Source organism: Tamandua tetradactyla, chromosome 7, assembly GCF_023851605.1.
Source record: "Tamandua tetradactyla isolate mTamTet1 chromosome 7, mTamTet1.pri, whole genome shotgun sequence".
NCBI lineage: Eukaryota > Metazoa > Chordata > Mammalia > Pilosa > Myrmecophagidae > Tamandua > Tamandua tetradactyla.
The window spans coordinates 101,003,415-101,015,554 of NC_135333.1; the positions used below are offsets into that span (position 1 = coordinate 101,003,415).

At 37.2% G+C, this 12,140-nt stretch overlaps 1 protein-coding gene across 2 annotated transcripts in view; it reads left to right on the forward strand.

Annotated features, from left to right (window-relative positions):
• The window catches only part of PDZRN4 (PDZ domain containing ring finger 4), a 407,543-nt gene that overhangs the window by 327,191 nt on the left and 68,212 nt on the right, over positions 1-12,140 (forward strand). The window lies entirely within an intron of this gene.

The following is a 12,140-nucleotide window of genomic DNA, read 5'->3' on the forward strand; positions in this document are numbered from 1 at the left end:
CTCAATAAGTATCAGAATGAATTCAAATGTCAGAATTGATTGTTAAAAATGATTAAAAGCCTCCTGCTTCTCCTCAGGTGACGACTGTTCAGGTTTTGTCCTGTCATTGAAACTAGTGTGAAATACCTTTCATCTTACAGGTAAAAACATGAGAGGACCTGGTTATAATGTTGGTTTTTCCCCTTGGGAGCTTTGTCCCATCTTATTTCAGTGGGCCACTCTGTTCTCACATGGCAGTAACAGTTTTATGTGCACATAGCCTAAGCTGGACCTTAACTAGCAATTTAAAATAAAAACTTCAATAAGGAGTGGTAGGCATTTGAGTTACCTCCTTGCCTGGGATTTTCCTGAGTCACTTATAGAAAAATTAGAAGGGGATTCTCTTCGCCACAATTGTAAGAAATTTCAGGGTTTGTGTAACGAATAGTGCCTATTCTTGCTTATATGTTCTTAATTTCATAGATTTTTAGAACTAAAAGGGTCTTTGGATAACATCCTATCTATCATTTCATTTTATAAAAACATTTTTTTCACTTCTAGACTGGATATTTCTCATCCTGAGGAGACAAATTTATACGATTATGCATACTCTTATGTATGCCCGTAGTTGATCCACCACTTAATTGTAATGTCATGGACTATTTACTAAAAGGAAGTATGTTCTTGAAATAGAAGAATAAACTTCTCACTTATCCCCTTGTCCATTTTTAGCCTTTGGTGCTAAAACCCCTAATGATGTTTAAAAACAATCTGTGTGAATTTGTAGAAAAATTCTGATATTTCACTTAGTAGCTGTGTGACCTTAAGCAAGTTGCTTCACCTTTTTAGATTCATTTTCTTCACCTGTGGGATTGGTAAAATAATCTCTGCTTCTCTAGTAGGCAGGTAGTACTGAGTAGAGCGTGTGACATAGTAAGCACTCAACAAATTTTTATTGTTGTTGCTATTATCATTATTATTCATTTTAATTTTTACTTAGAGGCAACCATGTCAATGAAATTGGTGGAGAAAATTCCAATTAGTTGATATAAAATAGCCTTAATAGCTATTTAAAATGCATTTACTTTATTTTCTGCCTAACACAAAGATCTACATTTGTTATATTATTGTAGGACAAAATACTTCTTTCGTAAGCCCCTGATTTAGGAGAAATAAGAGCATGAAGTTAAGAAGGTTACAGGCACCAGATCAGGTGGTTTTACTTGCAGATGTAAAAGCTTGCCAATTTCCCTGGGGGCTTGGCCTTTTTACTATAGTTTTATATCATGTTCTGAACTCAACAAGTGTCAGAATGAATTCAAATGTCAGGATTGATTGTTGAAAATGATTTAAACCTCTTGCCTCTCCTCAGGTGACGACTGTTCAGGTTTTGTCCTGTCATTTGAAACTAGTGTGTAATACCTTTCATCTTATGGGCACTCCGAGATGCTAGTATTGGAAAAAGACAGTTGCGTGCTCATGCACAACTTTGGCAAGTTAATCCCATGTTCTAAAATTCACAATTATTCACTTTGGCAAAACAGCATCATAAATTTATATCCATACAAAGGTATAAATGATTTAGATGGAGGACCCTAGAAAGTATGAGGGGCTGTGCGTTTGAGAATGTATGTGTATGTGTGTGTGATGGGGCTATTATCTTCTTGGCTAGACTCGACCAGAAGAGCAGAGTTTCAGAACATTGGAAGAAATTGTGTGTGTGTGTTTGTTTTAATTTCTGAAAATAGCCATTAAAAGTATAAGTGTAAGGTGATACGCAATATCTTCTTAGAATATCTTTATATTTTTATATTAAAAATACAATTTGTGCAGCTTGTATTTCCTCACATGTGGGTTTAATTTACTGTAGTGGAAACTGAGGCTGTTAGAGAAAAATCTGCCATCTGATGGGGCCTGTGCTGGTTTGAAGTGTTAAGTACACCAGAAGAGCCATGTCCTTTTCCTGATTTGGTCTTCTGAGGGCAGCCATATTTCTTTTAATCCTGATTCAGCACTGTGGGGTGGAAACTTTGACTGGATTATTTCCACGGAGGTATGACACATCCAGTTGTGTGGGGGACCTTTTGACTAGATTGTGTCCATGGAGGTATGACACACTCAGTTGTGGGTGTGACCTTTTGATTAGATGGAGATGTGACTCTGCACATTTTAAAGTAGGTCTTGATTAGTCTACTGGACTCCTTTAAGAGGGAACCATTTTGGAAAAAGCTTTAGAGCCAACAGAGATGCAGACATCTGGAGATGCTTGAAATGCCAACAGAGAGAGCAGACACAGATGTTTGGAAATGCAGAGCCCAGCAGACGTCACCTTACACCTTCCCATGGGATACTAAGCAAGCTGGAACCCAGAGTCGTGTCCTGGAAGAGCTAAGTGACAGCCCACAGACACTTAGAGAGGAAACCACTGACATCAGAAGCTAGAAGCAATGGAACTGGGAACAAGGACCAACAGACACCAGCCATGTGCCTTCCCATGTGACGGACATCGGCCTTTCTTGAGTCAAAGTATCTTTGTCTGGATGCCTTAGAACCGTAAACTTGTAAAAGCCATTCCATTTATGGTAGACTGCATTCCAGCAGCATTTAGTGAACTTAATCAAGGCCCACTGGAGTACTTATGAGCAAAGGTATCTTATGGCTTTCTCTAACATCCTCCATTAGGCCATCCAGCTGTCCCTGTGTTGATCCAGGTGCTCCTCATTTTTTCCCCCAGTCACTTCCTAAATGACTCCCTGCTTCCATCCAGTTATTCCTCACCACAGCCTTCAGGGTTTTCTTCCCAAAACCTAAATGAGATCGCAGTACTTTTCATATGGGACGTCTTGTTTAAAACAAGAACTTTACCATAGCTCATTGAGGACATTTGGGATTTATGCCAAAGCTTCTTCTGCAGCCTCCTCAACAAACACTTACCCAAATCCCTCCTTATCAGGCGCACCAGATCTCTCACTGATCCTCACATGACAGCAATGCGTCAACAACCGTAGCTGTATCATCTATATATCCTGTCCACAACTCTGAGAATTGCCATTATTATCTTCTCTTCCAAGTAAGGACACTGAGGTTCAGAGCTAAATTAACTAACTCCAAGTCACTCAGCTCTTCCTGAGAAGCCTGCTTACATCCTAGTTGAAAAATATCCCCATGTCCATTGTCATTTCCTACTACAATAATGGATGATGGATGAATTAAGAGAGTAGTAGATACCTTTGCTTGTCACTCATAAATCACTTATGCAATATGTATTTGAGTGAAAAGAATAATGTAGGTAACTGAGATACAAAATGTAGGTAGCTGGACTACAAAATTAAATGCAGCTCACACATAAAACTTAAGGTCAAATGCAATCACATTTATTCTATGCAGTTCTTAATAGAGAAATATTTGAGAATTTATTTATTTAACATGTAATTGTTGAGTACCAAGTATGAGCCAAGTGTGTTCTTAAGCCCTGAAACTAGAACAGTCAGTGTCTAGTCAGTGACTGCTTCTTGCACAGGAGCATTTAAATCATGAAGCATTAGATTGTTCTCTCATAGGTAAGGGATACAGTCTCTAGTGAAGATGTCCTCAACACCTTTGATTTTCTTAAGGCGAATGCCCTATTACAAATAATTCACTTTTTCTTGGTCCTCTATTTGTAATTATGTGGTACACTTTTTTTTTCCATTTAACAATAGTTACTTTTTAGCTCTTCTTTGTTCCAGCCTCCATGCTATTAAACAATAACCACAACAAAAATATGATCTAACAAAACTATGTGTCTAAGGCCCCAGTTATGTTTCTGATAACAACACAAAGATAGGACCAAGAGATCTTTTCCCAATGGCCAAAAGCACATTTCTGCTTATTTATGGAAAGGAAAGATGAATAATTCTGTCCAAATCCTCTATTCTGATGCTGTGTATAGTAATACATTTCTTAGAAAATCTGGACCTTTAATTACAATGAAGTTTCTTCCCTATGAAATAATTTTAGTTCATTTTAACAACATTTGCCCCATGTATGCCTTTTGTCTTTACTGCCTTAGGCCTGTTGTCGAAAATTTTATGTCTCCATCAGAATTTCTCATTAACATACTTGGATCTCATTTGTCAAAATTCAATGGATAGGTTTATTAATAATCAGCTGTATCAGCTTAGTATTATCTTAGGAAGTAAAAGGTCAGCAAGTAGTTGTTATCCAATCATTTCATCAGTGAACTCTTCTCCAAAGATTTCAAGTCATTATTCACTGCTTATAGAATCACTTCAGATATAAAAAGTCTTTTTATAGTAATGAAAGAACTCCCACAATTAGCCAGAAGGCAGCCATCTATCTTTTTAAATAGCTCATCTTGGAGGAGAGCAGGATTTTAGGTGATATTTAGTAGAAGAATTGTTATGACAATGATAAAGTTGGTGATACCAACCTGTGGTTTTTGCTTGTAGAGAAATACGAGTGGGTGACTGCATGTGTGTGTGTGTGTGTATGTGTGAGTGTGTGTATGTGTGAGTGTGTGTAAGAAAAAAAAAGACTTGCAGGGCAGAATAGCAATTTATTCCTCAAAAGATGCAAATATAGAAACAAACTCTATAGGAAACTATGTATCCATCAATTCTTTTTAATTATCTGTTAACAGAAAATTATTACAGCAAGAATTTGTTTTTAGCTAATAAAAAATAGGTCAACATTCTATTTTGGCATAATTTAAGACTTATCAAAAATTGTAAGACTAGTACGAAGAATTATCAGTTACGATTCACCTACTTCCCCAAATTTTAACTTTTCACATTTGCTTACTTGCTTTAATCCCCCCCTCCTCCCTCTTCCCTTATCCCTCTCCCTTTCACCCTCCCACTCCCTCCCTCTCCCCCACTCCCCCTCTATTTCTGTCTGTCTTTGTCTTATCAAGTCATAAGTCATGAAAGTTAACTTTATCATTAATGGACAAATCACTTGCCTCCAAAGGGCATCATACCATTTCTGGGCATTCTTGCCAAAAAAGCATATCTGGATCTAATCAAGAGGCAATATTCAACAAACCCAAACTGAAGGATATTCTCCAAAATAAATGTATGCATTAAATATATGAATATTTTTAATTTGCTGTATGATTTCAATAAAAATTATATATGTCTGCTTTAAAAATGTGTGGCTTTTGCTAGATACTAGAAACTAGAAATCATTTTATTTGCAGCTAGTTTTGAAGTCATTTGATAGTAAATTTGCAAAGACCATACATTTCAGCTTTTACCATATTTTTGTTGCTCTTGTTTAAATCAGAGGAATTTCATACATAGCTGTTTCTGTCAAAGTTGCAAGAGGAAATGGAATGTGCACTCAAAGGGCTTAATTGAAGAATATTAAAACCCTTACTTACTGTAATGGGTGGTAACTGGTGTCCTTGTTAGAAGGGGAGAGGAGACACAGACACAGGGGAGAGGGAATCTGACAACTGAGGTAGAGTTTGAAGCCCACACATTGCCAGAAAATCACCAGAAGCTAGAAGAGAGGCAAAGAAGAATTCTGCCCTAAAGATTTTGGACTTCTAGATTCCAGAACTGTGAGACAATACATTTCTGTTGTGTTAAGCTATCCAGTTTCCGGCACTTTGTTACAGTAACCCTAAAAAACTAACCCATAGACATCCAGAGGGGGAAGGTGATCAAGTGGTATTATCAGAACCTAGCAAGAGCTGAAATTCTGAAGGAGAGACTGCCCTGTGGGAGCTGTGGCCACAGGTCTGCAGAGGCAGCCCTGTCCAAACCTCAGCCTTACAGAGAGGGAGCAAGACAGAAGGGGTCTGGATAACGACCCCGAATACTTGCTCTTTTACCATTGGTAAAACCAAACGCATAGAGGAGGAAGCCTGAGTGTTGCCGTCCATAGCTGTCAGTATCCCAGGACTGAGCTGAGCAGAGAAGAGTAGACGTGGATCTAAGAGCAAATCAAGAATAACCCACACATGTGCCAGGGAGGGGGCACTTACTTTCTTTCATTGAAGTAGGGGGAAATAAATGTATTTATAAAGAGGTGAATAAAAATACTTCTTCACATTTTAGTGTATTTTCATCAGGAAAGATTCTAACATATCATAAGCCACTCCTTAATAACAGGAATAATTTATATAAATAAGTACTCTTCAAATTTTAAATTCCGAAATAGGAATGCCCAGAAGAGAAAAAATATGGCAGTGGAAATAAGGAAAGAAACAGAAAACATGTATAAAGGAATTTTTAAAATAAGACAAAGAAAAGATTATGGGGGCAGGGGGAATAATTATGAAAAGCACTGTCCCCAAGGTTTCTTATAATCAAAAATTTTCAATGGGCTTGAGAACAGTTTTGATAAATTCACAAATAATAGATTGATAAGATCTTAATAGGAAAAGCTTAAGATGAGTCTTGCTTGTATTTGAGACCCTCCACTCCCGAAGTGCCCTGTGGAAGCTATCAGAAAGCAACATCCTATACTCCTGGAGTGACCTCATTGTCATAACCAATTAACTAAATGTAATAATCTGCTTTCTAACTGTCTCATTGGGTTGTTGGGGGTCTTCAGATTGATACTGTTGCACATACAAGCATTTTTTAATGTATTCAGTTCTATTAACTTTGTAAATGTATATTATGTCACACAAGGTCAGTAAGGGGAAATCCCACAATGTCACAAGGTGTAGGTGAGAAAACAGTCTTTATTGGGGAAAGATACAAGCCAGGGATCAGTAACACACAAAGAGTCAACATGAACATCGACATGCGTTGGGTCTCTTTGCCAAAGGAGGGACCCCACCCTACCATTGCTCTCCCTTCTTTCGGGGAACATTGTCAGTAAGGGGGAAAACAGACCACTGAAGGTTCAGGCTGTCTGGGTTAAATGTCACTTCTTTCCGTTTGTCAAGAAAGTCACCTTGGGGCTTTGGAGCTCAAGAGAAGTTACAGTCACCTCCCCTCATCTAGAAAAATAAAGCCAGCAGTCCCTCATTTGTAAACAAATCAGAAGGAGCCCCAGGATCACTTTTGGATAATTCTGCTCATTATGTCACAGATCATAATTACCAAATTCTCTTCTAAAAATCCAGTAATTTCATTGTCAAAAGCAAAACACTGGACGAAATGGACTTTTGAGTTGATGCAATTTAACCTTCTTATGTTCTTATATTCTGAATTTGCATAGTGATCACAAATCTACTAGTGATTATTTTGCTCATTGATAACATTAAAAAAGGTCAAAATTATTTTTAATCAATTTCTTCCTAGGTTTTCTTCATATAAGTTTGCCCAGTTCCTATTCTGTTAGCTCTCTTCACTATCAATATTTTTTGCACTGTACTATGCTCATTTTATATAGCAGATGTCCACACAGAAGCATGCCAAAGTTTAGAAAAGTATTTTATATGCTTAAATTTCTTTAAATAGATTTAAGATTGTATATGACAAGTGTTTCAATGAATAAAGGATACAAATTATTTAAAATTCCTACCATATCAAACATTTTGGCAGCATAAATACTGTTTTCTCCTTCTGCGTTACTAGACCATGATTTTACACCACCTTCCTAAATTATCAAGTAGAGAACTTTATCATCACTCACTTAGGGACTTTAATCAAAATTGATTTCACATAGGTAAAATGAAATATGAAATATGACAAAATGCTATAAGTTGGTGTATCTGGGTATCTGGGTGGGGGATATGTTGGAGCTCTCTGTATGGGTTTTGTATCATTTTGCAACTGTTCTGTAAATCTGAAATTATTTTAAAGGAAAAAGTTAAAGGAAATCGTTTCCACAGCTATTTTTAAGGGCAGGAGCGCTTCTAAAGTAACTAGGTGCATTGTCTTGCCATTCACAAATTATAACACTTAAGTGCTTTATATTTATTTTCAATTTCAAACTGATCTATATCAATTACATATAACTCTTGGTTTTTATACCTCTGTTACTGAATATTCTTATATTTATTTTCCCTTGAAAAGCATAGCTGCTTAGAAGTCCTTATTTTTTGCAAGAGGCATGGAGATTTGGGAACCCTCATCATTTCCAAACAGCTGACTCTAGAAATGACAACTCAGCAGGGTCACTGGTTATGCATGTACTTGTTTGGACTTCAAAAAAAACACTTGGTTTTCTGTTATTAAAGAAAATTTTTCATGTGGCTGGATTTAGAAGAATAAGCAAGGTAGAACAGCTCATATCCAAGCTGAGACCACCATTTACTCTAGGGAAGTTGTTGATGCGTGGCCCAGATTTTGCAGTTTATCCAAAAGTGTAGATTGTTCGTTAAACAGAAGCCTCATTATTGCCATGATATGGTTTACATATAAAAAGCGATATTCTTTACTTAACATTCACCAGTTGCTTATGGATTAATTAGCCCATCTGCCACAACAAATACATTCACACATCTTTTGCATTGATTACTGAAAAGTGACTGCTCTCAATACAATGGAAAATAACATTTTAGAGACAAAATACATTTTTTATATCTCTAAAAACTTATCTATATATTGCAAATGATCACTTGAATATCTATTATTATTAAGGAGATTTGTCTATGTGGAGAATTGATTAATGTAGGGGTGAAAGGAACACCTCCTCTGAAAGTAGTTTTCCATGATCCATTTTTCTTTTAGATCCCTATTATATATTAACTTGGAAGCTCATCTGAATATATCTTATAACCACTTCAAGTTTGACAGGATTAAAACCATTCTCTCCACTTGTTCCAATCCCAAATTTACGTACTATGAGGACAATCACATGTCTCTGTTTATCCTAGAACCTCTGTCACTGGCATCTTCCTTTCCTTTTTTCTGCTGTTGCCAGCTCTGATAACCTCTTTTAACATCGAGTCTCTGCTTTTTCATTTGTCTTGAGTGGCTAAATCACTATTTTAGAACCCAATCATCCTACTCTGGGACTGCTAGCCTCATGTAAAATATCAGTCATACCAAAAGAATCCAATTCATTTTGGCCACTGTTATCAAATGCCAAAAATTATCAAATGCCAGATGGAATTATATACTTCTTATTTTTGTTACACTCTAATCTCTTATTATTCCATTCAACAGCTGCTCTAGAAAAAAGTCGCTTTCTCTACAGTATGCTTAAATCAAATTGCCATCCTTCTTGAAACCCTTCCACATATAAACTTCATTTTTATGGGTACTTCTTTAATCTTCAAATTATTTTTCATCCCCTCCCATCAATTCTGCTCCCAACCCTCTTCATCCATTTTTCCTCCTGAAAATCAACTTCCCTGAACTCCTCTAGCAAGAGAGCTTCCTTTCTTTGACTGAACACCAACACAGTTTGGCCCTCCGCTCTTGGTACCTAGATTAAACCTTTAATACAAGGCTTCTCCATCTCCAGTTTCATCTCACAAACTAATAAAAATTATATGTTGTCCATATAAAAATAAATCTTAATGGGAAAGAAATAGAATGCTAAGGTTAGGGCATCATGATATACCAAATACCTTCTTGTTACAGGATCTAACCACGTGAAAAAAATGAAGGTTTGCTGTTAACTTATTTGTTAATTTACTACAATATTTTCCTATAGGATTAAAGCTTTAGGTTTTCTTCCAATGCTGCCCTTCTCCCTAGCTCCAATTGATGATAATTAAGCAAAGCAACTGCCAGAAAATCCCAATTAAGCTCTTCTTTTCTTTCTGTTGTGAAAGGTATAAGTTATAAAATGGTGACCTTTTGGTAAACTAACAATATGTTGATGAACTTCAAGTGAAGTGAAAAACAAAGAGTGTTTAGTATCATCAGTGCTTACATTTTCTAAAAGAGCATGTGGGGCAGTAGAGCCTTTAAAGGTCATAGACTTCTTTACTTTGAGAGATATTAAATAGCTTATGAAAACAGAGGTCAGCTGCATGATAACTGGAAGAAAAGAGCATTCCCCAATGGAGAAGTAAGATTTTTGAGATTATGTTAGCTGTCCTCTTTTAAGATTGTATTTGATTATCCTTAGAGCAAAGAATGAAATTTACATATGAATGCCATGATTGTAAGTGAATGAATGTGCAGGTCTTAGAATCAATAGCTATTGATCTTGCTGTATGAACACTAATATCGTCTGCATATACTAAACATTCTGATAAGACAATATTTTCACAGCCAAAAATACTGTTCAGTAAAATGTGCTTTTCTGCTTGAATTTTTACACTATCTTGGGTTTTGCAAAAATAATCTTACTTAGCTTGTAAAAAAGTAAAATAAATGATAATTATCAGTAAAGCACTCACTTTTAAAACGTTATTCTTGCTTTAAAAATCACTAAAACAAATAAGCACACTGAAGCACCAAAACTAGATTATTCTGCAGGCAAGATACCTGGTTGCCTTGTGGAAGAAATAGAGAAATGGCTTCTGTCTGTCCACTATTTATCAACACACAATTTTTGCATTAGTGGGATTTAATGTGTAAGTGGAAGAAAACCTGACCACAAATTATTTTTTCCTTTAACTGTCATATATACCTACGGCTTGAGTTCCTTCTAAAAGGGCACCGAAGAGGGGACACACCGATTAGTGACTGACACATAGCATCTCATATTTGAGATGCTATGCTAAAGGTAATGCATGGACATAGCTTCCCAGTAAGTATTCACTGATAGTAGACTATAACTGAGAGCTGTTCTCAGGAGAGAAGGGGCCACTAGGACCCTGCAGGAGTGGAACTTACTGAACTGAAGGGACACCGAGAAGTGAAAAGGCTGGTAATAAAAAGGCGGTTTTCACCCACCACATAGATTCTGACAGACCAGTCTTGTCTACTTCTTGATCATCTTCCTCAATATAGAAATTATAAATTCTGACCACTGTATGCAACACAGGGAAATAACTGCCATTCAGCACACGGGGCTAGACTGTACATTGTGCTTTTCCAGTCTGATGTTTCTCACATTCCTTGCTGAGACTGCTTCCTCTCAGGAGACAGTAGGGACCAGCGTTGTCATCAGCAGGAGCTCAAGGAATGACCAACTAGGGCTGAAGTGTCCCATGTCGGCATGCTCCCGTATGCCCCATGACATGAACATTCCAAGCCTGTGTCAATGAAAATTCCATGATAGTGTTCAATTTTAGTCCATGGAGAAAAGAATCAGTGAGTGAATACACAGATTATTGAATGTGTGCACACAAGAAGGGACCCTCTCCATTCTGCAACTGAGGTTTGCTTACTCGTGATCCGAGAACTATTTTGGGACATATTTTGCTGATGAGGAAACTTAATTGTTCATTCTTTGAAGGTCCATTAACTCATTAGGGGTCCATTGAGTAAATTAGCTCCTCCGGATCATTAAGCCAATCTTTACATGACATGACAATTTCTACCTGGCATTGTATCATTTACCCCCCAAACATCCCACATTTGCTCTGAGCACATACATATTCTTTGTCTACTCAGGGAGAGAGAATGCGCTTAATTTGAGTGTCAGCAATGCTTGTATCACTGCGACTCAGTACCTTCCCATGCTTTTCTCTAAGGATTTACTGGTGAGTTACAGTTATCAGAAGCTCACCCAAGGATGGGTGGCTCAGTTGTCTAGAAATTGTATAATTTCAGGGGTGATGGGCATGGTATTTTGCCCCCAAATATCTCTTCCTATTGGCAGAATCATTTTCTTGATTCATTTGGTGTGATGAGTCATGAAGCTATTCCAGGATTCTGGAGTCCTGTATTAAAACTTCCTCGCCAAGAGAAGTAGTCGCTGGCTGTGTTATCAGGAGTATTTTTAGGGCAATAAATTGACAACAGAGAGCAGTATGTGTTGCCCCTAGAGAAGATGCTTGGAAGAGCATGTAGGTGTTTTGCATGAACAATGACTGAGGAACCTTAATGACACTTAGTAGTCAGGCATGGGACAATCCCACAAAAAGAGTAATTTTTCTATCCCTCATTCCAGAGGTGCTTTTCCTGTTGAGAAGCAGTGTCTGAGGACAAAGGCAGAAGTCAACTGTTTCTTTATGTCCAGGGCTACCTTGGAAGCTCATAAATTGATGAGAATTCAAAGGGCCATAATAGTCTAACTCAGAGCTGTTTTAAAGCAGTGCTTCCCAATCTTTCATGTGCATATAAATCAGCTGGGACCTTGTTAAAATGCTAATTCTGGTTCAGTAGGTCCTGGGTAGGGCCAGGGATTCT